The 27,179-nt window shown below is 43.5% G+C and overlaps 1 protein-coding gene and 1 long non-coding RNA gene across 2 annotated transcripts in view; one reads left to right on the forward strand and one right to left on the reverse strand.

Annotated features, from left to right (window-relative positions):
- LOC137096084 (uncharacterized) lies at positions 1–26,967 on the reverse strand. Its single transcript, XR_010909250.1, has 2 exons — positions 26,837–26,967; positions 1–92 (listed from the first exon to the last, which is right to left on the reverse strand). It is a non-coding gene; the product is annotated as an uncharacterized lncRNA (long non-coding RNA).
- The window catches only part of CPLX1 (complexin 1), a 205,961-nt gene continuing 202,191 nt past the window's right edge, over positions 23,410–27,179 (forward strand). Inside the window, exon 1 of the mRNA XM_060763728.2 lies at positions 23,410–23,507. The gene's annotated coding sequence lies outside the window, so the exon portion shown is untranslated. The remainder of the gene's footprint in view (positions 23,508–27,179) is intronic.

Genomic DNA, 27,179 nt, shown 5'->3' on the forward strand with positions numbered 1-27,179 from the left:
CATTTCCTGTCCTTTTACAGCACCCCGAATCTGTTACATAAAGTGGTTGTCTCACTCTTTCAGATTGAAGGGGAAGCCTTTGTTCTTTCCACCTAGAAATGATGGTGATGGGATAAGTCATTTCTTCAAAATTGCATAGTACAGGATACTGTTCCACTTTCTCCAGAAAATGACAAATGGAGGAGGTGTATTTGTCTGAGATGATGTGTTAAATTACCATCTCTGTGGACACACCAAACAAAGAGTTTTCCTACTACTTTTTTCCTTCTAAATTCTCAGTTTTCCTGAATTCTGTACATTCATACTGTTTTTGAAGTAGACACAGACATCAGTTTGGAGATATGATCATGGAGAAAGTTAGTTGATTTAGAAACAACAATCTATCCATCCATGTCTTCTCTAGGAACTAACCAAGGTCTGAAAGGCTTTCATGCATGGTCAGTGTTGTGGACAGTGTCTCCAAGATAGGTCCCATGCCTTAAACTCCTATAAAGTCTGAATTAAAACTACCTCAAGACCTAAATCTGATTTTAGTCTTAAGTAGATTCTGATATTTGTCTCTGTGCTAACTCACCATGCAATAGTTAATGAGTCTACTCGAGTTGAGATTAAACAAGGATTCGTCTACACTGTAGAATTAATGCAATTTGAAGCCACTTTAATTGCAATTACTCAATGTTATTATATCCTAGGATTTGCAGTGTAGTGAGACACTAGCACTCTGACTGATAAGGCTAAATAACTTGTAAAATACAATTTCCATGATTCTATAGTATTGAACCATGGCAGTTAATATGGTGTCCGATTGCATTAGTTCTACAATGTAGATGTACCCCAAGAGGATTCCAGCCTAAGTTTTCCATCTCTGTTATCAATTATGCGGATTATTTATTTATTTATTTATTGCATTTCTATACTGCTTTCCTCTCCTCTGGGGAGACTCAACGCAGTTAACAACGTAATAAATGGCAAAATTCAATGCCTCGCAGATATGTAAAAATACATCACATATTTATTTATTTATTTATTTATTTATGACATTTATATGCCACCTTTCTCACCCCAAAGAGGACTCAGAGCAGCTATATATATATATATATATATATATATATATATATATATATAAATTAGCATAGTAAAATATCAGTATTATATTGTCGAAGGCTTTCATGGCTGGAATCACTAAGTTCTTGTGGGGTTTTTTGGGTTATATGGCCTACAGGAAAATGGAGAAAAACATAGCTGTCCACACCAACAGACAAAAACAAAAATTCCACAAACGACAAAAGCAACAGCCGAAACCAGAACTGGATACATCATGGACCATCATCAACCTGACAGACAGACAACTCTCTGAAGACCAAGTATCCATACTAGCAAAAGGAGGAAACTTTGCTGTAACCGCCACCAGGATCCCAACAGAAAACTTCATTGCCAATGTCGAATCAACACTTTATCGCCTCCCAGAGGAAGAAGCAGAAGAAGTACGAGCGGAAGCAGCAAGGATCCTGAAAAAGGCAAAACTCCCCTCCAGTAACATTACAAGGAAGGAAAGACAAGCCATTAGAGACCTCAATTCAGATCCCGATATCCTCATTCTGCCAGCAGACAAGGGGAATGCCACAGTAATCATGCATATAGAACAATACAAGGAGAAGATCAGAAAACTCCTGGACCCCACTATATACAGAAAACTTAAGCAAGACCCAACTTCCAAAATAACCAGAAAAACCAACACTCTGATTAAGAACTCCTCAATCAACTTTGACATATGACAGCAGCTATGTAAATTGGAAGCCCTTCCACCCAGGCTTTATGGACTCCCAAAAATCCATAAGGATTCCACCCCACTCAGACCCATTGTGAGTGCCATTGGATCCCCCACATAGGAGAAATGCCTCTAGAACATGGCCATATAGCCCGAAAAAACCACAAGAACTTATCAGTACTATATATTGCTATATTGTACTATACCATTATATTGTAATATTATTAGTAATATTACATGTAATATAAAATATATAATTATAATATCATATTATTATTAGTAATGTTATACTGTATTACATTATAATATTATAAATATTATATGTATATACAATATATTACATTATATTACATTACATTACATTACATTACATTACATTATATTATATTATTAGCATAGCACAGGAGACAAGATGGAATTGTCCCCTGGTCCCCTCTCTCTTCACTCTGGCCCAGAGCAACAGTTGGTGCTGGGGTGTGTGTGTGTGTGTTGTGAGTCAGCATTCTGACACCATACCTACTACTAGTAGTAGGAGAAGAAGAAGGAGTGATGCAGAAACAGAGAAACATCCCCAACTGATGTTATAAGCAGGAGACAAGATGGAACTGTCCCCTGCTGCCCCCTCTCTAAAAATAATATATCTAAAAATAACATATAACTATAGGTTAAAATCATTAAAACTATAAAACATCAGACATAGACATGGAACATTTTAAATGTTGCACCAATCCCGAGGTTGTCATTTAACTACTTTATTATTGCTATCACTCACCAAATGCTTGTTTGAATAGCCAATTTTTAAGTTGTTTCTAAAGGCCAGGAGGGAGGGAACAGATCTAATTTCACTGGGAAGGGAGTTCCACAGCTGAGGGGCCACAACCGAGAAGGCCCTGTATTGATCCCACCAACCGCACCTGCGAGGGCAGCGGGACTGAGAACAAGACCCCCTCAGCTGATCTTAGTGCTCTAACTCGCTCATAAAGAGAGATGTGTTCAGACAGGTAAGCTGGACCAAAACCATTTAGGGATTTAGGCAAGACCATTAATAATTAGCAAGCTGACCAATTGCAACATTCACACTTGCCTCAAGCAGACAAGAGTTCTTTCTCCCACCCTGGACATTCCACAGATATATAAACCTCAGTTGCCTAGTTTCCAACAGACCTCACAACCTCTGAGATGCCTGCCATAGATGTGGGCAAAATGTGAGGAGAGAATGCTGCTGGGACATGGCCATACAGTCCAGAAAAATCACAGCAACCCAGTAAAATTATCAAATGCTATTCTCACTGTAAAAAAGTCTTTGAACTTTTTACAGTGATATTTACTCTATGCAAAATTTGCACAGCTTTTTCTTTTGTTCCAGTATGATATGTTCTGTGCAGGAAATGTTGCTTTCTGTGAAAAAAAATCCATGTGCAATAAATCCCCTAAAGCAAATATTCTTGTCAAACCAGGATTCTTCATCTCAAGGTTTCTAAATACTAATAAAGATGTTTCAACACTTCAATAAAACCATTATATTCTTTTCACCCATCACTTCAGAATAAATCTTATTGAACTCAATGAAACTTGCTGCTTAATAGTTATACATAGGTTGTAACATGACACAGTGGAAGGATCTACAAGTCAGCAAGGAGTGAGATGACTGAATAAGAAATGAGAGGCAATACATTTACCATTAGCCATGAAAGAGAAAAGAGAGTGCAATTCCTATGGAACCAACGGAAATGAAGAGAAACTTTGGAGATATAAAGTAATCAAGGAAATTGACATTAAGCACGAAAGGAATATGGAGCCAACATCTGAGTGTTGGACTACAACTCTGGAGAACAGGATTTGAATTCCTGCTGAGCCATGGAAACCCACTGCTGACCTTGGCCAAGTCACATACTCTTAGCTTCAGCAATAAGTCAGAAATGGCTCGGAGGCATCAAACAACAACAGTAACAACTACAACAATGGATTCCACCTGAACATTAGGAAGAACTTCCTAACTGTGAGAGCTGTTCAGCAGTGGAACTCTCTGCTCCAGAGTGTGGTGGAGGCTCCTTCTTTGGAGGCTTTTAAATAGAGACTGGATGGCCATCTGTCAGGGGTGCTTTGAATGTGATTTTCCTGCTTTTTGGCAGGGGGTTGGTCTGGATGGCCTAGGGGTCTCCTATGATTCTATGATTCAGTGGCACAAAAAGTTCAGCCGTTTGATTCAGTTACATGAAATCCTCTCTACAATTGTGTTATGGGTTCTTTTAGCAAACGGAATGTCTGTTCCAACCACTTATTGCAGAAAATAGTCTCGTCTTGCTGTGATGTTGCATTACACCTCAATAAACTGCATTGTTTTTTGTTTGTTTGTTTGTTTCTCTTTGGAGCAAGATGTAGAAGGAATACACAGGCAGCTTAGAATTTGGTTGGTCACAAATTATGTTGTCTTGTTCCTGCACACACAGAAGAAAATTTGATTTCTCTAGCAATACTGTAAGGCTCCCATGCTTCATTAGACAATATAGAAATGGGTCAGTGGAGCTGGTTCTTCATTGGAGTTCGGGTCTGAAAGACCAAGAAAAAGGGTGGATGCATAGACTTCGTAATGGATTCTTGGATCACAGCTTTGGATATATTTGCACTGTAGAATTAATGAGAAGGCAGGATAGCTTGGAGAAGATAATGATGCTGGGGGAAATGGAAGGAAAAAGGAAGAGGGGCCCACCAAGGGCAAGATGGATGGAGGTATCCTTAAAGGACTGGCTTGACCTTAAAGGAGCTGGGGGTGGCAACAGCCGACAGGGAGCTCTGGCGTGGGATGGTCCATGAGGTCACAAAGAGTTGGAAACAACTGAATGAAATAACAACAAAGAATTAATGTTGATTGACACCACTGTAACTGCCATTGCTTAATACTATGGAATCTTAAGAGCGGTTACTTTTCAAGGTTTTTCGCCTTTACTACCAAAATGTTCTAGTGCCTCACCAAACTACAGCTCCCAGGATTCCATAGAATTGAGCTGAGGCATCAAACTGCATTCATTCTACCATGTGGATGTACCCCAAGTTTCTATTTTCTACTATTCAGTTTGAGAGTTTCTGTTTCAAACATTGCACTACAGAGTTGTCCTTATCCATCATTTCATCATACTTCCTCCTCCTCCGCCTTCTTTCTAGGCGATCCCTTGTTGACCGAGAAAGATTGTTTTCCAAGTTCTGTGTCCTGGTGGTGGTTATGTAGGTGACTGTGGAGCCCTATTCTTGACCTGCACATTCTCCTGCAGTGAGGGCATCGATTTCCAGGTGCAAGGTGGTCCTGGTCTGGTTTGGCTTGACATGCCTTTCTCTTGGCATGCTTCCTCCATTTGTGCCTCTTCAAATTCTACAGCACTGCTCGTCACAGCTAACCTCCAGCTAGAGCGCTCAAGGGCCAGGGCTTCCCATTTCTCTGTGTCTATGCCGCAGTTTATAAGGTTGGCCTTGAGCCCATCTTTAAATCTCTTTTTCTGTCCTCCAACATTCTGTTTTCCATTTTTGAGTTCAGAGTAGAGCAACTGCTTTGGGAGACATTGGTCAGGCATTCAGGCAACGTGGCCAGTCCAGCAGAGTTGATGGCGGAGGACCATTGCTTCAATGTTTGTGGTCTTTGCATCTTCCACCATGCTGATATTTGTCCGACTGTCTTCCCAAGAGACTTGCAGCATTTTTTAGAGGCAACACTGATGGAATCATTCCAGGAGTTGCATGTGACATCTGTAGATAGTCCATGTTTCGCAGGATATAGCAGGGTTGGGAGGACAAATTCACCCTACCATTTGTTTGGCGTCAGTTGAATGCAGCAGATCCTTTCTGCTTGAGCTGAAAATCTTCTCCAATTTTCTCAACATTTTTGTATCAGATCGTGTGTTTTAACCATCTGAATATTCCAGTAATTCTACTGTTGCTGGGTAACAGTCATTTATTCTTTCTTCTTCATCCCCCCACCTTGCAACTCCTAATCAGGCACCTTTCTAGTACTGGCATACTAAACAGAAATGCCTTGATACTTAAGATTTCAACTGCCCACACATTACTCATCGGAATGATTCATCATTTACAATAATGTGGATCTCCCTATTCCACTTGGATGGCAGTACTTCCAAAAATATAATTCAGTGGGAGATTACTCCAGGTAAGCCTGAAGGTCCCTTGTTATTATAATAAGAAATAATCTAAACATAGCAATAGAGGCTGTAGTTCATAGAAAAACCAAAGGTTATAGAGGACTTCAGACTGGCAAAGATTCCTATCTATGATTCATAAAATGCCCACCCATATGTTGTTGGACAGCCTATTCTAGCAGTCCCAACAATATTGAGAGAGTTGGACTCCAACAACATATAGAGGGCCACATGATTATCACCCCTGCTCTAGTGAGAGTTTGCCAATCACAAAGGGGTAGTGGGTAGCAGTAGGTAAAGGTAAAGGTTTTCCCCTGACATTAAGTTCCGTCATGTCCGACTTTGTGGGTTGGTGCTCATCTCCATTTCTAAGCCGAAGAGCCGACGTTGTCCATAGCCACCTCCAAGGTCATGTGGCTAACATGACTGCACGGAGCGTTGTTACCTTCCCGCCGGAGTGGTACCTATTGATCTCACATTTCCATGTTTTTGAACTGCTAGGTTGACAGAAGCTGAAGCTGACAGCGGGAACTCACACCGCACTTCGGATTCGAACCTGCGACCTTTTGGTCAACAAGTTTAGCAGCTCAGCCATTTAACCCACTGTGCCACTGGGGACTCCAGTGGGTAGAAATAGACAGGCAAAAAAATAAATAAACCAGTGCTTGGAATTAACATGTCATAACTCATTAGTTACGTATTTGTAATTTACTCTTGTCTGATAAAGATTGTATCTTACAGAGTAGAATTGAGAATACAGTTATACTGTAAAGAAAAACCACAAACAAAGTTAAAATTTTTGGATTCTACTAAGTTTCCTTTCACCAGAAGCTGGCCACTTCAAGCACCTCTGGTGTCACTGTAAGAAGATCCCCCACTGTGCATGTGACAGGGCTCAAACTGCACTGTAGCAAGTGGTTTGTAGTTTGCTCTTCTCCACACTCACATGTTGTGCACTCCACTTTGAGTCCCCATTTATTACGATTGGTTCTGCATTGTGCTGTGCCAAAGCGCAGTCTTCTGTGCGCTCAGGAGGGAGTTTCCCATCCGGTATCAGCCACTGATTGAGGTTCCGGGTTTTAACTTGCCACTTTTGGACTCTCACTTTCTGAAGTATTCCTGAGAGTATCTCTGTAGATCTTAGGGTATCTTAAAAATTAATTAATTAATTAATTCTATTTTATTGATTATGATCCATGCTTAATAATCTTTGAAGTGTCTTTATGGCTTCATGAAATGGAAGAGCAAGATCAACTTGTTCAAGCATTGTCCCATTTTGCAGCCTCATTCTCTGTTATGAGTGTTGAGGCCATATGGAGGTGTATGGAAGAGGATATGTTTCATACCATAGACCTGTAGTTTATAGTATTTTGATTTTTCTTTAAAAAAGAAAATAAAATCATATTTTAAGTTTAGTGATAAACAGGAAAACAAAGAGCTACCTTATAAAAATGTTATAAAAGTGTAAAATTATCTTGTTGGGATCTTGGAAATATAGTAGCTATATTCTTGGAAATGAAACAGTCAGGTTTTCACTAAATGAAAATCCTGAAAACTCTTAGTGAATTTTGATGCTGGTACGAGTACTTGAATAACTTCGCTTTTTTTTTTTTAGTATTTGAGATCTGTGCTTGACAGCCAATGATTTGCTCTGATATCTGACAGTTCATATCATGCATTTCTTCTCTTTGGTGTGTTATTTCTTATTTTACAGAAATGGCAATGCTATTAAATGATACCGAATGGTGTGTCACAATAGTTTACCATTTCTTTACCAACAGGAACACAGTGTTGACTGCACATAAATTCGTGTGTACCTTCTATAGACACCTTGAACACTGGAGAACACCCAAGGGTGAATTTGGGTGAATTAAATGTGGCTGGCATTTGTGTCTTGATCTTCTCATTGAGAAATGCCTGAGAATAGAATCATAGAATCGTAGAATCATAGAGTTGGAAGAGACCTCATGGGCCATCCAGTCCAACCCCCTGCCAAGAAGCAGGAATATTGCATTCAAAGCACCCCTGACAGATGGCCATCCAGACTCTGTTTAAAAGCCTCCAAAGAAGGAGCCTCCACCACACTCCGGGGCAGAGAGTTCCACTGCTGAACAGCTCTCACAGTCAGGAAGTTCTTCCTCATGTTCAGATGGAATCTCCTTTCTTGTAGTTTGAAGCCATTGTTCTGGGTCCTAGTCTCCAGGGCAGCAGAAAACAAGAAGCTTTGAAACAATCACAGAGACGTAGCATTAGGCTCTCTAAGATCATATAGTCCAAACATCTGATGATGAACTGCTGGAACCATCTGTAAGAGATTATAACACCTCTAATTAAAATGTCTAAGGAAGGAGAGGTCTTCACTCTCTGAGCCAGTCTACCAAACATCCTGAACTATCAGGAAATTATTTCAAATGGTTAAGCAAAATTTCCTTTCCTGTAATTTGAATTTGTCATTTCAGGTGTGACTCTAGAGCAACGGAAAGCACAAAACATAAAAATTAATGTTTACACTACAACTTCCAGAATCCTCCATGCTACACTACTGGATGATTGTAGGGCCTGCATTTGAAAAGAAATAGCTTTTCCAAGCTCTTTTGAACTAATTTGTTCCATCACCCATTCACTGGAAGATAGTTTGAAAAACCCCTGGTAAATTGGATTTGACAATGTTAGCTAGTTGTCTTGCAAAGGCATTCAACATTTTATCAGATTTCCTAGCAAAGATTCATCATTTTGTTTGATATCGTGCCATGGTAAGTTAGTATCTGACTGAAGGCAATAATTGACAGCAAGTGTGAATTCAAATTCAGTGCCTGCCAATTCACATTTATCAGGGCTTTTTCTCAAATTGTGGGTAGAAAATGCACATTTAAAAGGTAAATTCTTATTTCAGAATTGTTCATTCCAAATTAAAATATATGGCCACTGAAACATGACAGATATTGAATATTTGTGACAGTTGGTACTGTGTGTTCATGGCTAAAATGTTATGAATGGACACATTGCTAATAATTGCAGTTTAATAGAAGTGTTCAAACAGTGTGTTTGTTTATATGTTGTTAGATTAACATAGCAACTTTCTTCCAGTGAGCTCAAGATGACATATATGGCTCTCTTTCTCTCTGCTTCATCTTCACAAGACCCAAAAAGGGCAGGTAAGACTGAGAGACAATTGAATCCTTCCACATTACACAGTTATCATAGAATCATAGAATCATAGAATCATAGAATCAAAGAGTTGGAAGAGACCTCATGGGCCATCCAGTCCAACCCCCTGCCAAGAAGCAGGAATATTGCATTCAAATCACCCCTGACAGATGGCCATCCAGCCTCTGCTTAAAAGCTTCCAAAGAAGGAGCCTCCACCACACTCCGGGGCAGAGAGTTCCACTGCTGAACGGCTCTCACAGTCAGGAAGTTCTTCCTAATGTTCAGATGGAATCTCCTCTCTTGTAGTTTGAAGCCATTGTTCCGCGTCCTAGTCTCCAAGGAAGCAGAAAACAAGCTTGCTCCCTCCTCCCTGTGGCTTCCTCTCACATATTTATACATGGCTATCATATCTCCTCTCAGCCTTCTCTTCTTCAGGCTAAACATGCCCAGTTCCCTAAGCCGCTCCTCATAGGGCTTGTTCTCCAGACCCTTGATCATTTTATAATTCTATTCTATGACAATGTGTACTCTAGAAGAAGAAAAATGAATTAGAAAAACCAATTTTTTTTTACCACCACCTCCTTCTAACATGTCTCTTGATCACTTTCAAGCAGAAGAATGAATATTCCATGTTTCCACCACCTCCATCAGTCCGGCTAAACTTTCCACATGTTGAAACCTTGCTCTGACTCTCTGGGCGTAGCCCTCTCCCATGGCTTCAGGTAGAGGGAGGGATTCTCAGGATAAGCGCTGCCTTGAAAAGAACTTTATTGTAAGTCACTGTCCCTTGTTGTTTAAATGTAACTTTTGTAGGCTAGCTAAGGGACTGTTTGGCCACTTGTTACTTCCTTTCTTGTCTTTCAAAGTTTTGGGAATCACAGGGCCCTTCTACACAGCCATATAAGCCGGAATGTTGAAGCAAATCAATCCACAAGTTAGGACAATATCATTCCACTTTTCTTTGCCATTGGTGACATCCTATTAGGCTCTGAGATTTCTTGTTTGTTGAGGCACTATGACTATCTGGCAAGGTAGTTAAGTCTGCTTCTTTCACTGTACTATAACTCTGCAGTGTGAAAAATCCCCGGACTTTACCAAAGCCACTATCCCAGGAAAAGCAGCAATTTACTGATATCATTACCTTGAGTACCAGACATTGCCAAGCATCCTTCTGCTGAAATGCTTTGCCCATACTTCTGGATACTGCCCTTCCACAGTTACACTACTCTGAATACTTATTTTTTAATTTAATAGAATTAACTTAACAATTGTTATGAAGTTTAGGTTAAAGGGACTCAGGGCAGCTTACATGGGGACAAGCCCGATCAACATAATTAAAATATAACACACTAAAGTACATAAAACAACATCATAAAACAATATAAAACAAACAACAACATACCACAGTAATAAAACAATCATTGAGCAAACAATCAATGGCCTGAGTAGTAAACAGTTTCTGGGCATTGTCTTATTCAACTGCTGAGTATGCTTGCCCTGTTTGGCATAAGTCTCCCCACGCAAAGCAGGTGAACATAGCACTGAACGAAATATGCAGAATAATCACAGGATGTCTCAAACCTACACCTGTAGATAAACTCTACTAGCTAGCTGGCATTGCCCCCTCTGATGTGTGATGGGAAGTTGCTGCTAATTGTGAGAAATAAGGTTGAACACTGTGAAAGCCACCCACTGCATGGCTATCGGCTTCCACCCAGTAGACACAAATCAAGGAAAAGCTTCATTAGAACCACCATTCCTCTTGGTGTCCTCCCAGCAACAACAAGAGAATCCCTCCGGTCAGCTTAATGAGTAAATCCCAATTGGATGGTCCCCCACAAGGGTCTGCCTCCAGGACAAACCAAGAATGGGAGACTTGGAAGTCCCTGAATAAACTCAGAAGCGGAGTGGGCAGATCAAAAGACAACCTGGCAAAATGGCACTACCTTAAAGAATCTTGTGTGACTGTGGAGCAGAACACACAACTCTGCATCTGTATGCTTCTCTTCAATGTCCTGCTTCATGTATGAGAGGAAGAATTGTTTGAGGCAACAGACAATGCAGTCACTTTTACCCATTTTTGGTCAAATTATATTTAGTCGCTTGTGCTCCTATTTTTTTATCAGTTTTATACTAATTTATGCAATGCTTTTGGTATGAAATAAAGAAATAAAATCTTAACTGATGCATGACTCTATGGAAGACTCCCAAGCAGAAGCTGTGTCCCAACAGATACTGCTGGAATCATATTGTTACCAAATTACCTAGTCCTGGCAATGCTCAGGGATTATAGGAATTGTATGGTGCACTTCTCTTGGTGACAAGTTTATGCAGCCTGGGACTGCATGAGTGTATACACTTTTTGGACACTGTAGGAGATATCTGGTACAGGAGACATGACAGGGCAGTGTCTGCTCTCTCTTTCTGGATGCAGAACTACAGCTGGATGCTACATACTTCTCACCACTTGGCTTCAGCATCAACATGCTCATGATGGCATGCTTCAGTACTTGGAAGCTGCCTTCTAGTGATGCAGCAGAGTATTGTGCCAACATCTGGAAGGCCACAGAATTGCTAGGCAAGGGCTGGGGGCTTTGAAGTCATACAACTTTATATCACTTCCTATCTGGATAGTGTAGATACAGCTGACCCTCCACACTTGTGGTTGTGACTTTGAGAGATTTGATTATTCAGTGATTTGATTAAAATGTTGAATCTCTAAATCCTCCAGTGTGATTCTATGCTTGTCTTCCAGTGAAAGTCTACTATAGAATCATACTGGAAGACCCAGAAATTCCTAGAGAGCTGTTCCCTAAAGTTAAAAATATCAAAATATATATTTGTTGAGATGTATATAATACCAATAGAAAAAAAATCACAATAACAAATAGCATTTTTTTATTCATAGCTTTTGACTTTCATGAAGGTCTTCTGCCCTATAACCCAGCAAATATGGAGGGCTGATGGTAGTTCTCTTCCTTCTGGTTGTGTATTCTCTCCCCCCCCCCCCCCACCTGCATCTTTAAGCATTGCAGCAGTGGCTGGTGAATGAGGATGGGCATCGGTGCACTTCTGGATTAGTCATGGGGACGAGGTCTCAGCAAAATTAACTCTATTCTGAACCGGAAAACAAAATGATTCTAGGGTTCCATGTGCATTAATTATTTGTTGCACTCAATTATTAAGTTCACTTCAGAGACCTTTGTGTGCACAACACATAAAATTCTAATGGATTCCTTTGCCAGCTTCCTGCCAGATCCGTTTGTTCATCTCAGTAATGTAAGCTTTACCAAGGATGATTTGCATATAATAATCATGTTGCAATTCAGGGTGTTTACCTGACTATCTTCTGACCCATTGATTTAAAAGAGGGCTGGGACATGGGGCTCGGGGGCACTGCTTTGCAGTGGCTCCGATCCTTCCTTGAGGGACGGACCCAGAAGGTGTTACTGGGTGACACCTGTTCGACCCCACAACCGTTGTTGTGTGGAGTCCCACAGGGTTCAATTCTGTCCCCGATGTTATTTAACATCTACATGAAGCCGTTGGGAGAGATCATTCGGAGTTTCGGAATGAGATGTTATCTCTACGCAGATGATGTCCAAATCTGTCACTCCTTTCCACCTGTCACCAAGGAGGCTGTCCAGACCTTGAACCGGTGTTTAGCTGCTGTATCGGACTGGATGAGAGCTAACAAATTGAAATTGAATCCAGACAAGACAGAGGTCCTACTGGTCAGTCGTAAGGCCGAACAGGGTATAGGGTTACAGCCTGTGTTAGACGGGGTTACACTCCCCCTGAAGACGCAGGATCGCAGCTTGGGAGTGATCCTGGACTCATCGCTGAGCCTGGAACCCCAGGTCTCAGCGGTGGCCGGGAGAGCTTTCGCACAATTAAAACTTGTGCGCCAGCTGCGCCCGTACCTTGGGAAGTCAGATCTGGCCACGGTGGTCCACGCTCTTGTCACATCCCGGTTGGATTACTGCAACGCACTCTACGTGGGGTTGCCTTTGAAGACTGCTCGGAAACTACAATTAGTCCAGCAAGAAGCAGCCAGATTGCTCACCGGGGCGTCATACAGGGAGCATACCACCCCCCTGTTATGCCAGCTCCACTGGCTGCCGATCCAATTCTGAGCACAATTCAAAGTGCTGGTTTTAACCTACAAAACCCTATACGGTTCCGGCCCAGTGTATTTGTCCGAACGGATCTCCCTCTACGTCCCACCTCGGAGTTTAAGATCATCTGGGGAGGCCCTGCTCTCGACCCCGCCTCTATCTCAAGCGAGGCTGGCGGGGACGAGGAGCAGGGCCTTCTCGGTGGTGGCCCCTCACCTATGGAACTCACTCCCCGGGGAGATCAGATCAGCGACCTCCCTTCTGTCGTTCAGAAAAAAACTGAAGACCTGGATCTGGGACCAAGCTTTTGGACATTCTGGCAGCTAAAATAAGGACCCATTGATGAGCAGGAATTGTTGGAATGAATGGACATTTCGGAACTCTGAATTTCACTGTGCATGAAATTGTTTTATTATATTATGTAGTGATATGTTTTAATGCTGCTAAATGTTTATACTGTTTTATATATACTGTTTTATATATGACAGGCATCGAATTTGTGCCTTTGTTTGTAAGCCGCCCTGAGTCCCCCCTCGGGGGTGAGAAGGGCGGGGTATAAGTAACTGCAATAAAATAAATAAATAAATAAATAAATTCTGCTTTAGATCATATTTCCTTGGGCATAATCACTTGGGGTTGTATCCCAGGGCTTGGAGGTGATGAAGAAAGTGATAGGCACTACAAAGCTGGCAGAGTGACATCTCCAGCTGTATCCACACTATAGAATTATATAGCATGTTAACTGGCATTGTTCAATGTGATAGAACTCTAGGATTGTAATTTTCTGGAATATTATTTACCCTTCTCTATCAGAGAGCTTTGGTCCCAAAACAATCTTCAAATCCCAGGATTCCATAGAATGGAGCCATGACAATTAGTGGTGGCCAAGTGCTATAATTCTGTAGTGTGGGTTGTCTACCCTATCTCTTTGTTTCACACTTTCTGCCATTACTTTTCCTGTCTCCCATTCCTGCATTATTTCCTTAAGGTCTAAATCTATTGATAGTAGAGGGCTTCCAAAATTGACTGGAAGCCAGATGAAAATAGGATGTGGAGCATAAGCAGCTCTATGTGGCAGTCATGATGATCACGATGGTTTTATTAATTGGTATCCTACTTTTTCCCAATAATGGGACTTGAGATAGCTTACATATTACATGTACCATGTTTTTAATAGGATACTCTAATGTTCATGTTTTATTGATTTTGTTATGTTTTTATCATCCAATAGTTTTTATTGTATTGAAATGGTATTTTATGGTATTGGCAATGGTATTTTATGTGAACTGCCCCGAGTTGCCTGTGGGCTGAGAGGGACGGTATATAAATATAGTAAATAAATAAATAAATAAATAAATAAATACAATTTGAAACCATACAAAGTATGTGAGTGTCTGTACACACAGAGAGACACACATACATACACAGACACAATTAACATATAGTTGAAACCATTTAAAAGTCATGAAAAGACAATACAGTTAGCCTTCCATATCCACTAGTTCTGCATCCATAGATTCAACCCATCATGGTTTGAACAGATTCAGGAATCATGGAATTGCAAAATATCTGTCCCCTTCCAGTAACTCTAACTCAAGGTTGGGAATTATGATCAAATTACATCTTCACTAAAGTCACCTCACTGATTTCTAATTAGTTTCCAAGCAAAGTACAAAGTATTGGCATTTCTCTTAAAAGACCTACATAGTTTGAATCCAGGTTACCTTTGGGATCTTCTCCTCCCACATAATCCCTTCCATATACTTTTTCCAGTCAGTCATGACTAGTCTGTCTGATGATGATCACCCACAGGACTTTTTCTCCAGTTACCCCTAGATTGTGGAATGACCTGCCAGAAGAACTTTGACCATTAAACAAGCTGAGTGAATTTAAAACATCAATAAAGACCAGTCTCTTCTGGCAGGCCTATTTAGCTGATTTTTTAAAATATGATTTTTAAACTATGAATTTTGAATTATGTACTGGCTGTTTTACTATGTGTTGAGTTTTGTGTTACTTTACATTGTTGTTTCAACTTGGTTGTGTTTTTTTTAACTTATATACAATATGTTGCATGGGAAGAGACAGATAGAAATCATTGTTGTCCTCCTCCTCCTCCTCCTCATCTCTCAATACTCAGTACCCAAGGAGATGCTGCATCCAGCTCTTCCTCTCTCCTCCTAAGAATTTGAAAAGAGGGAGAATAAATTAATTCTGTTATCTCCATTTTCCTCACGTATTTTTAATATCTTGTGAACCTATGACATGGCTTAGCTAAACCAAAGGCCACATTTTTGACTCTGCTAATTAGTTCCATGTCTGATTTTTCTTGCTTTGCAGCAAGCAACGCTAAGCTAATTAGAAACACACAAGGACAGAGCAATCCTGTCAGGGAAGTAGCTGAGGGCCTGCTTTTCCCATGCTTTTTTAGTTTGTGCCAACAGATTGGAAGCTTCATGGTTATAAAAGTGTCTCCCCCTTTTATTTATAAGGCCATGCCCAGCCATTTTCTTCCTTTATGAACACTTTCCTCACATTGATTCCAGGGCAGGTATATGTTTTCCTTTGAGTCCTATGAATCTATTTCAATTTCCAGAATATTTACAGAGTGCCTTCTTTTGAGAGGTTCTCTGATATCAAATTTCTAATGGGAGTAGAGCATTGACTGCCAAGTATTTCATAGCCTCCCGAAAGAGTCTAGCTCCTCCCTGCCAGACACTTTACTTCTCTTGAGTCTGCATTTTACTCTTGAGTCTCTCTGTGCTTGAATCTGTCTAAAGCAGTGGTTCCCAACTCATGGTCTGTGGACCACCAGTTTCCCCCAAGAACGAAAATATGGTCCATGGTCTCACCGCTACTACACTGTTGCAAAGAGAACGACTGATCTTGTGAACCCATCTTATAGTGCCGAGGCAACAGGGATGGGAGAGGCTGACTACCCATGAAAGGCATAATAACAAGCCTCCTGACTGCTTCTCCTCCTCCTCCCTCACCCTGAGTGGAACCATTCCATGTGGCACTTGAAGGCAGAGGAGACTTGGTGTCTTCGTTTTTAAGCCTGTTCCTGGGATTATTTGGGGAGCTTATTCAGAAAATTTCATTGGATAGATCACATCATCTCTGGATTATTAAATATGGAGTGAGAAGATGGCGACTGCTTGATGGCATATATTTTGTATCAGAAACTAGAGCTGACGTGGTCTATTCAATGCCATTTTCTGAATCACCACCCTAAATAACCAAACTGAATCTAAAGTTGACCAAAAACTGATTTGTAACCCTTTTGTAATAATTTTGGAGAATAGTCCCTGGCCAAGTGGTCGCTGGCCAAAAAAAACGTTGGGAACCACTGGTCTAAAGAGATCTGCTGGATCCACTTCTCAGGTATAGGGCCATTGGATGAGATGGGAGTTGTCCTGTTGCTGAACTCTACTCTCCAAAAAGATTCAGAACCTGAAGAGCTACCTGTAAGCTGGGGCATATGTGTTAAGAAAAGGCATGGTACAACTTACCAGGCAAGGGACATTGTGGCGCGGGGCATCCTCCACCGCCATTTTTGCCTGAGGGGACTTCTTCCTCCCAGAAGCCACCTCGTATGGCCGGGTGGCCAATTGGCCAGCTGGTCATGCCTCACTGTGGGAAAGGCTGGAGCTGGCCTCTCCCTCCTATGGGGCAGCCTATTTAAGGCTGCCCCAAGCTCCCCAGCAGGCACTGTACCTGCATCAGCTGATCCACCCCACCCACCCTGCATGCTGTTTGCATTTTTTGTCTACAGTTAGCTTGCTTTGTTAGCTTATTTATTTATTTTATTTATTTATTTGCTATATTTATATACCGCCGTTTCTCAGCCTAGCCGGCGACTCAACGCGGTTTACAACATAATATAACAATCAACAGTATACAGTTAAAAGCATAAAAAACATAAAAAACATAAAAACACAATTCATACATCAATACCAATCCAGTTCGACTCTTAACTAAAAACGTGATCCAGTTCGTCATCCATGTTGCCAGTCCTTTAGTCAGTTACCATTTGTTGCATTGGGTTAACCAAATGCCTGCTTAAACATCCAGGTCTTCAATCTTCTTCGGAATATCATCAATGAAGGGGCTGATCTTACCTCCAAGGGCAGGGTGTTCCATAGCCGCGGGGCCACCACAGAAAAGGCCCTGTCTCTCGTACCCGCCAGCCGCACCTGTGAAGCAGGCGGGATAGAGAGCAGGGCCTCCCCAGAAGATCTTAGGGTCCTGGCGGGCTGATAGGCCGAGATACGTTCGGATAGGTAAGTTGGGCCAGAACCGTTTAGGGCTTTAAAGGCCAACGCCAGCACTTTGAATTGAGCCCGGTAGCAGATCGGCAGCCAGTGGAGCTGGTACAGCAGAGGAGTTGTATGCTCCCTGCGCTCTGCTCCCGTTAGTATCATGGCTGCCGAACGTTGGACTAGTTGGAGCTTCCGGGCCGTCTTCAAAGGCAACCCCACGTAGAGAGCGTTGCAGTAGTCCAAACGGGATGTAACCAGAGCGTGGACTACCGTGGCCAGAGCTTGTCATGGTTACCTGTTCACAGTTGCTTGTTTAGGTGCTACCCATCACAACTCCTGTTTGCATGGGCCCAGGATCTGGCTTGGTATCCCCCTCTAGCGGAAGGGGGGAACGCCTGGTAGTCTCAGGGGTGTCGAGTTTACATTGGCCCAGTATTGTGCTGGTGGCACCCTGGTGGTATCGGACAGCAGTGGGCTGCCCAATCCTGATCCAGGGCCCATGCATGGCTGCCAACCTTTGTTCCTGTTATCAATAAATGAGTTGTGGCCATTGTTAATCCCAACAACCTTGTGTTAGTGGTTTTTCTTGGGTCAGCTGTGGGAGGTGTATCGCCCATGCACACACAATGGTTGTAAAATCTGAGGTCCTTTCACATTGCAGAGTTATAGCACTATGGTTTCACTTTAACTTTCAGGGCTGACCCCCATGGACTCTTGAAATATGTAGTTTAGTTAGAAGTACAAGGGGAGTCTGAAAATTCTACATTTCTTTCTCTCTGAACTGCTAATGTCCAGGTTTCTGTAGGACCTGATGAAATATATCAACACACAATATATCCAAGGGCATTGTGCAAGGAATGTATACATCTCACATAGCATATATTTACTGATTCTCATTTTGTACTATCCATGGTGCACTTCTCAAGGGCACAAGGTTGTGCTGTACCATTGTGTTGGTTGGTTTGTTTATTGCCGATTTTACTGGTAGCCACTTATCTGGCAAGAGGTCAGTTCACATGAGCCTCTTAACAATGGGAGACTGGGCTCACTGGAATTTGCAGATCTCCTTTGGCACACAGAAAAACTTGTACTTTCTTTCTGTTTGTATGAGAGAAAGAGCAACCTTGCATGACTTGGCAGTTCTGAGGTTAGACTGCTCACAGGCATAGTTCTGCTCCATGAGCTGGTTATTTGCAACAGTTAGCAGGCAGTGCTAATGTCTGCCTTGGCTCTAAGCCACTGTATTAGTTTATTCCAGCTGGCTGAAATCCAGTACAGAGTTCAATGTGTGGTTTAAGCCCACTGAAAATCAACTGTGGTCACTCTGAGAGGCATTTTTAGTCTAGGCTGGGGTACAAAGGAGACTGAAAAACAGAAGCTGCACTTCAGTAACATCTGAGCCCATGCCTCTTTTGGATTAGGAAGTAATTACTGGCAACGCAGGTCCATTGTCATCTTTAAAAATATATACCTTCAGTAAATGAATGGACGGATCCCATCTATTGCAAATCTATATAAATAAAAATGTCATGTTTGTTTGTGGGATTAACATAACTCAAAAACCACTGGACAAATTGACACCAAATTTGGACACAAGACACCTCTCTGGCCAGCAAGTGACCATCACTCATAAAAACACTGGAAAACACAGCAGAAGAGACTTTAAAAGCCAGAAAAACAAAAAAATACATTACAACACATGCTCAAAACCACATATGTATGCAAACACACATATTTACACATATACACAAATATATACAGAAATACATACACACATATATGCACACACAAAACAAATACACAGAAAGGGGGAAGGGAGGAAGGAAGGAAGGAAGGAAGGAAGGAAGGAGAAAAAGAGGGAGAGAAAGAGGGAAAGAAGGAAAGAAAGAAAGGTAGAGAAGGAAGGTGAGACGGAAATAAAAAAGTGAAAGAGGGAAGGAAGGAGAGAAGGAATGATAGAGAGAAAGAGGGAGGGAAGGAAGGAAGGAAGGAAGGAAAGAGACAAGGAAGGATGGAACCAAAGAGCAAAGGAAGTTAGAAAAGAAACAGGTAGAGAAGGAAGAAAGAAAAAGGGAAAGAAAAAGAGGGAAGAAAGGAAAGAGGGAGGGAGGGAATGAAGGAGAGAAAGAGTGAGGGAAGGTTGGCCACAGCAACGCATGGGGGGTACAGCTAGTATTTAATATAATTCAAAATAGGTAACAGCTTCCCAGTGGTTTCCTTTATAGAACAATCTGCTGCAGGCAGGAATAGAAAACATGCATAATCATATACAGAAAATGTGGAAACATGAAACTCAAGGCCCCTTTTGGAAATGGTAAAGGTAAAAGTCAAGGTTTTCCTCTGTCATTAAGTCCAGTCGTGACTGATTCTGGGGGTTGGTGCTCATCTCCATTTCTAAACCAAAGAGCCAGCATTGTCTGTAGACACCTCCAAGATCATGTGGCCAGCTTGACTGCATGGAGCGCCGTTACCTTCCCACCGGAGCAGTACCTATTGATCTACTCACATTTGCACCTTTTCAAACTGCATAAACTGCATATTCCAGTTCAAAGCAGATTGAACCAAACTTGGCACACAGGTTGGCATAAACTGGGGCTAACAGCGGGAACCCACACTGATCCCCGAATTCAAACCTGCGACCTTTGGATCAACACATTTAGCACCTTGGTATTTTAACCCACTGCACCACTGGACAGGGCTTATTTCTTCTCAATATTCTGGCCTTACCTCTCCTGTGCCTGGGCACCCTCAAAAATGTACACTTGAAGGGAAGGGAAGATTGTGAAATCTCTTATCCTCTGAATCTTGCCTTCATTCTCAGCCCATCATTGTACTATATCCTCTTGTAAGACTCAAAAACCTAAATCTAATTATTTCACACAGCCCAACAAAAAAAATTCTTGGTCTCTTGGTTTTTAGTCCGGTTCCTGGAGTTATTAGGGGCACTGATTCAGAAAATTGCATTGAATAGACTGCATCAGCTCTAGTTTCGTAGATACAGTTATAATGGTTTTCTATGGGTGAGCAGATGGCAACTGATAGATGCCAAATGTCTTGTATCTCAAAACCTAAGACTGATAAGGAAAACTGGTGCCATTCTTGGAATCAGCAGGTCATATATACCTTGAAACAGATTTAATATTTGAGGCATCAAAATGTGTGTCGGTCAGTGATTTCTAACTAGACTAGATCCAGTGAATCAACCAGAACTTGGAAAGTCAGTATTTACATATGTTCCTTTGATCCAATAGGTCTAGTCTAAATAAGAGCAACTGTTGAATGGAGACCTTTGCTCCCTGTTCTTTCCAAGGAATGTGTGTTTCTTTTCCAGTATTTTTTGTTTACATTTTTTGTCTGCAAATTTCACAATCATTGGGTTGCTGTGAAATTTCTGGGCTGTATGGCCATGTTCCAGAAGCATTCTCTCCTGACGTTTCACCCACGTCTGTTGGAAACTAAGCAAGTGGGGTTTATATATCTATGGAATGTACAAGGAGGAAGAAAGAACTCTTGTCTGTTTGAAGCAGGTGTAAATGTTGCAGTTGACTACCTTGATTAGCATTGAATAGCCTTGCAGCTTCAAAGCCTGGCTGCTTTCTGCCTGGGGGAATCTTTTTTGGGAGGTGTTAGCTGGCCCTGATTGTCATAATCATCATTTCTCTTGAAGTGATGCATTTTATCCAGTTGCATTTTTGATAGACAACCTGAATAATAATAATAATAATAATAATAATAATAATAATAATAAATATCACTCAGTTATGGTTGTGGCCCACCTGAGCATCAAATGCATAATCTAGGTTGGATTACTGCAATGCACTCTACGTAGGGTTTCCCTTGAAGACGGCCCGGAAACTACAGTTGGTCCAGAGATCTGTAACCAGACTACTCACAAGAGCTGGTTACAGAGAGCGGTCAACCCTCCTGTTTGAACAGCTCCAATGGCTTATGATAAGTTTCCAGTCCCAATTCAAGGTGCAGGTCATCACCTATAAAACCCTAAATGGTTCGGGACCTGCTTATCTTCGTGACCGCATCTTCCCCTATAAACAAGTGCGTACCTTGAGATTTTCTGGGAGGGCACTGCTCTCTCCCCTCCTGCTGTCACATGCACGGTTGATGGGGACGAGGGAGAGAACCTTCTTGGTGGTGGCCCCCGGCTCTGGAACTCTGTCCCTAGGGAGATCAGACAGGCTCCCACCTTGTCCTCCTTTCATAGTCAACTGAAAACCTGGATATTCCAGTGCGCTTTTGACTAAGCAGCTCACCAGTAACTTTCTTGTCCCTACTTGAAGTTCCGCACTTTACACCAGCCCGCATTTTACACTGGCATACATCCTACCTCTACATGTGTTATGACAGTATTTCCTGCCCATTTTACTGTATTGTTGCACTTTCCTGCAGTCCTGTAAAAATGTATTGCACTCATTGAATCTGTACCTCAGCTATGTTTCTTTCAGCCGTATTGTTTTTATATTGATTTTAATTGTGTTGTTATTTGTTTTATCTGATGTTTTAATTGGTCCAAGTGTTTTACATGTGTGCTTTAATTGTAATCTTGGGCGTGTCCCTTGTAAGCCGCCCCGAGTCCCCTATGGGAGATGGATGGTGGGAGTATAAAAACAAAGTTATTATTATACAAGTGTCAGCACTGAATCTAGGAGGACCCCCAAGCTGTGGACCTGTGTCTTCAGAGGGAGTCCGACCCCGTCCGGGAGCTGCTGAGCTTGTTGACCGAAAGGTCGCAGGTTCGATTCCGGGGAGCGACGTGAGCTTCCGCTGTCAGCCCTAGCTTCTGCCAACCTAGCAGTTCGAAAACATGCAAATGTGAATAGATCAGTAGGTACTGCTCTGCTGGGAAGGCAACGGTGCTCCATGCAGTCATGCTGGCCACATGACCTTGGAGGTGTCTATGGAGAACGCCGGCTCTTCGGCGTAGAAATGGAGATGAGCACCACTGCCCAGAGTCAGACATGACTGGGCTTAATGTCAGGCGACAACATTTACCTTTACCTTTACAGACCCCGTCAAGCACAGGTTGCCACCCAATACCCCGGTCGGACCCACTGCGCCACCAGGGTGCCCAAGCTAGTATACAAATAAATTATAATTGACCCTTTACATCCAGGGATTCTCTGTCCATGGGTTCAACGGCCCTTTGAGAGATTTATTTATTTATCGTGTCATCAGCAACCATACCATTGTGTTACAATTCTAACAGAACAAAACAAATACACAGATTAAAAGGAAAAAGGAAAAAAAACACACAGATTTTGCAAACTTGGTAGTTGGTTAAATGTCCTTTGACCAGTATCTGGCCACTTGGAGTGCCTCTGGTGTTGCCGCAAGAAGGTCCTCCATTGTGCATGTGGCTGGGCTCAGGTTGCATTACAGCAGGTGGTCTGTGGTTTGCTCTTCTCCGCACTCGCATGTCGAGGATTCCACTTTGTGGCCCCATTTCTCAAGGTTGGCTCTGCATCTCGTGGTGCCAGAGCACAGTCTGTTCAGCGCCTTCCAAGTCGCCCAGTCTTCTGTGTGCCCAGGGGGGAGTCTCTCATCTGGTATCACCCATGGATTGAAGTGCTGGGTTTGGGCCTGCCACTTTTGGACTCTCGCTTGCTGGGGTGTTCCAGCGAGTGTCTCTGTAGATCTAAGAAAACTATGTCTTGATTTAAGTCGTTGACGTGCTGGCTGATACCCAAACGGGATGAGCTGGAGATGTCTCTGCCTTGGTCCTTTGAGAGATGATGTGGCCCCCCATGAAAATGAATTTGACAGTCCTGTAGAATTTGATTCCACTTTAACTGGGCCATATAGCCCGAAAATCCCTCTTTGAAGGTGAGAGGGTCGGTATATAGAACCTCGAAATAAATAAATAAATAAATAACTACCATGGCTCTGGCATCACGGGAGTTGTAGTTTGACAAAGGTCTTGAGCCTGCTCTGCCAAAGAGGCCAGGTGGAGGGGTGTCAATCGGTTTCAATTCTGCAGTGTAGATGCACAAGAGCTCCAGCTTTCCTGAGCGAAGCCAGCGCCGGGAGCAGCCAGCGGGCCTGACGACTGAGTAAGCGCGCCTGAGAGCGGGTAGTCTTCTCCCCCTTCCCTCCCTCCCTCCCTCCCCAGGGTGGGTTTTGGGGCGTCCTCCCTCCTCTTCCTTCCCCCCTTTGACCTTGGTTGTAACGTGTTCCCGGGGAGCCGCGTCCTCACGTGACCTCCGCCTCCTGCAACCCCCCCCCCTCTTCCTCCTTCCTTCTTCCCGTTCGGATTTAACCGGGGAGCTCCGGACTGCACCCCCACCCCTTCCCCCCTTCCTTCCCTCCTTCCTTCCTTCCCCTTTTCTTGCAGCCCGTCACGCAAGGACTGAGCGCTTTGGGGCCTCTTTGGGGAGGCGGTATCAGCTGACTGGGTCTCTGCAGTGGAGGAGGAGGGTGAAGGAGAAGAAGGAGGAGGGATGGAGAGAGAGCCCTATTGCAGCATGTTAAAAAAATGAGGAGAAGGGAGGGATGTGAAGGACGAAAGGTGTCTCCCTCCCCTCCCCGCGTCACCCCTCCCTTTCTCTTCTAGACCCCTTCCCCCCTCTTTCTCGCCTGCCTCTTGGAGGCTCGGCATCCCCATTCAGCCATACTGTTGGGTTCACCTTCAGACGCCCCTCGGAGAGAAAGGAGGGGAGAGCCGGCAGAGTTGTGTGGTTGGAGAGGAGCGAAAATCCCTCCATTGTGGATGCCAAAGGAGAGTGCCTCCCTCCTCCCTGCCCCCTAAACTGGCCCCTAAAAGCCTTACATTTCCGGAAATGGGTCTGCGGCGCCTCGAGAAGACAGGAGAAACTGCTGACTTGGCTCCCTCCCCAAGTCACACCGTTCTAGGTGTTGTCGAAATGTGTTGTCATGTCCGGAATCACTGGGTTGCGGTGTGTTTTCCGGGCTGCCTTGCCATGTTCCAGAAGCATTCTCTCCTGACGTTTCGCCCACGTCTATGGCAGGCATCCTCAGAGGTTGTGAGGTCTGTTGGAAACTAGGCAAGTGGGGTTTATATTTCTGTGGTGGGAGAAAGAACTCTTGTCTGCTTGAGGCAAGTGTGAATGTTGCAACTGGCCACCTTGATTAGCATTGAATGGCTTTTTTTTTGTCATGCCAGGAGTGACTTGAGAAACTGCAAGTCACTTCTGGTGTGAGAGAATTGGCCGTCTGCAAGGATGTTGCCCAGGGGATGCCCAGATAATTTGATGTTTTTATCATCCTTGTGGGAGGCTTCTCTCATGTCCCCGCATGAGGAGCTGGAGCTGATAGAGGGAGCTCATCCGCCTCTCCCCAGATTCGAACCTTCGACCTGTCGGTCTTCAGACCTGCAAGCACAGAGGTTTAACCCACTATGCTATTAGCATTGCATGGCCTTGCAGTTTAAAAGCCTGGCTGCTTCCTGCCTGGGGGAATCCTTCTGCAAGACTAAGACCAAGCTATGAGAGTAAAGATCCACCCAGAGGAAAAATGTTCTTACCCAACATTCTGCCTTGGTTAGACCACACCTGGAATATTGTGTCCAATTCTGGGCATCACAATTGAAGAGAGATATTGACAAGCTGGAATGTGTCCAGAGGAGGGCGACTAAAATGATCAAGGGTCTGGAGAACAAGCCCTATGAGAAGCGGCTCAAAGAGCTGGGCATGTTTAGCCTGAAGAAGAGAAGGCTGAGAGAAGACATTATAACCATGTATAAGTATGTGAGAGGAAGTCATAGGGAGGAGGGAGCGAACTTGTTTTCTGGTGCCCTGGAGACTAGAACGTGGAACAATGGCTTCAAACTACAAGAAAGGAGATTCCCTCTGAACCTTAGGAAGAACTTCCTGACTGTGAGAGTTGTTCAGCAGTGGAACTCTCTGCCCTGGAGTGTGGTAGAGGCTTCTTCTTTGGAAGCTTTTAAACAGAGGCTGGATGGCCATCTGTCGGGGGTGCTTTGAATGCAATTTTGCTGCTTCTTGGCAGGGGGTTGGACTGGATGGCCCATGAGGTCTCTTCCAACTCTATGATTCTATGACATCAAGAGAACCACAGGGAAGCTGATGAAGAAATAGAACCTACAAACAATCTACAGATCAATTAAGAAAATCCAACAAATGCTACATTCAAGGAAGGACAAGAGGGATCCTTTCACCTCTGCAGGAGTCTGCAGCTGTGGACAAGTCTACATAGGGACCACCAAACACAGCATTGCCCAAACACGAACCCAGGAACATGAAAGGCACTGCAGACTACTTCAACCAGAGAAGTCAGCCATAGCAGAGCACCTGATGAACCAGCCTGGACACAGCATATTATCTGAGGACACAGAAATGCTGAACCACTCAAACAAACACCATGTCAGACTACATAGAGAAGCCATTGAAATCCACAAGCATGTGGACCATTTCAACAGAAAGGAGAAAACCAAGAAAATGAACAAAATCTGGCTACCAGTATATAAAAAAAAGTCTAAAATCAGGACAGTAAATAAAGGACAACATTCAGAAAATAGGGGAATTCCAGACAGGAAACAATCAGGGCCAGCTAGGCCCATAGACAGGATTTCGATTGGGGGTGGTGGTGAGTTTTTTCCGGGGGGGGGGGGGTTCGGGGGGCCCTGAGTTTCGGGGGGGGGGGGCTGAGTGAGTGAAAGAGGGTCTACTCTAGCAAACCTTTTGTATCATTACCCCAATACCCCCATGCATATGGGATATATTGAATATGGTGATCAGATCATGATATGAATAAACATAACAGTCTAAATAATGCACCAGTAAGGCCTTTTCGCGAGAATTTCATGAGAATTTCATGAGAATTTCGGGGGGGGGGGGGCTGAAGCCCCTCAAGCCCCTCCTTGGCTACATGCCTGGGGCCAGCTAATGCCTCCCAACAAAGCAGGAGGCAGCCAGGTTTTGAAGCTGCAAGGCCGTTCAATGCTAATCAAGGTGGCCAATTGTAACATTCACACTTGCCTCAAACATACAAGAGTTCTTTCCCCCACCCTGGATATTCCACAGATACACAAGCCTCACTTGCCTAGTTTCCAACAGATCCCTCACCATCTGAGGATGCCTGCCAGAGATGTGGACGAAACGTCAGGCAGGAGGGAATGCTTCTGGAATATGGAATACAGTCCGGAAAACTCACAGCAACTCATATAACGTTCTTTTCCCCCACCGGAAAGGCTCCACGAGTGTTGTTGTTGTTGTGGGGCGCCTCCCAGCTGTTTCCAAGGGATGGAGTCCCTCTCGCGGGGTTTCCCGGGGCTGAGAGTGTGTGACTGGCTCAAGGTCACTCAGAGGGTTTCCCTTGCCCTAGTGGGGACTCGAACCGGTGTCTCTAGAGCGGGAGCCCAACCCTCCAGTAACAGCAAAACATAGAGATACATCTCTCTTACCGCATTTTTCAACCTGTTCCAACTGCTTAGGGGCAGGTCAGTGTTTTTGTTAAGGCGCCCAGACGTCTGTGTGTTGGGGATCCCATTGCGTTAGAGCCCTCCCCCCTTTGGGGATCCCTCAATCCGCCCCACAATTGCAGGTGTGCGCCCAATAACTTCCTGCGGCAGAAGTCGCGGTTAAGGGAGGGGAAGAAGAGGAAGAGGAGGAGGAAGAAGAAAGAGCAGGGCGAGAAATGCCGACCCAGCAGCACCGCTAGGAGGAGGAGGAAGAGAAGGAGGAGGAAGGCGCCCGCGTCGCGTGTAAGGCGGGAAGCGTGTCAGTGGGATGGTCCCGGAAATCCCG

The sequence above is a fragment of the Anolis sagrei genome, chromosome 2, assembly GCF_037176765.1.
Source record: "Anolis sagrei isolate rAnoSag1 chromosome 2, rAnoSag1.mat, whole genome shotgun sequence".
NCBI classification, from domain to species: Eukaryota; Metazoa; Chordata; class Lepidosauria; order Squamata; family Dactyloidae; genus Anolis; species Anolis sagrei.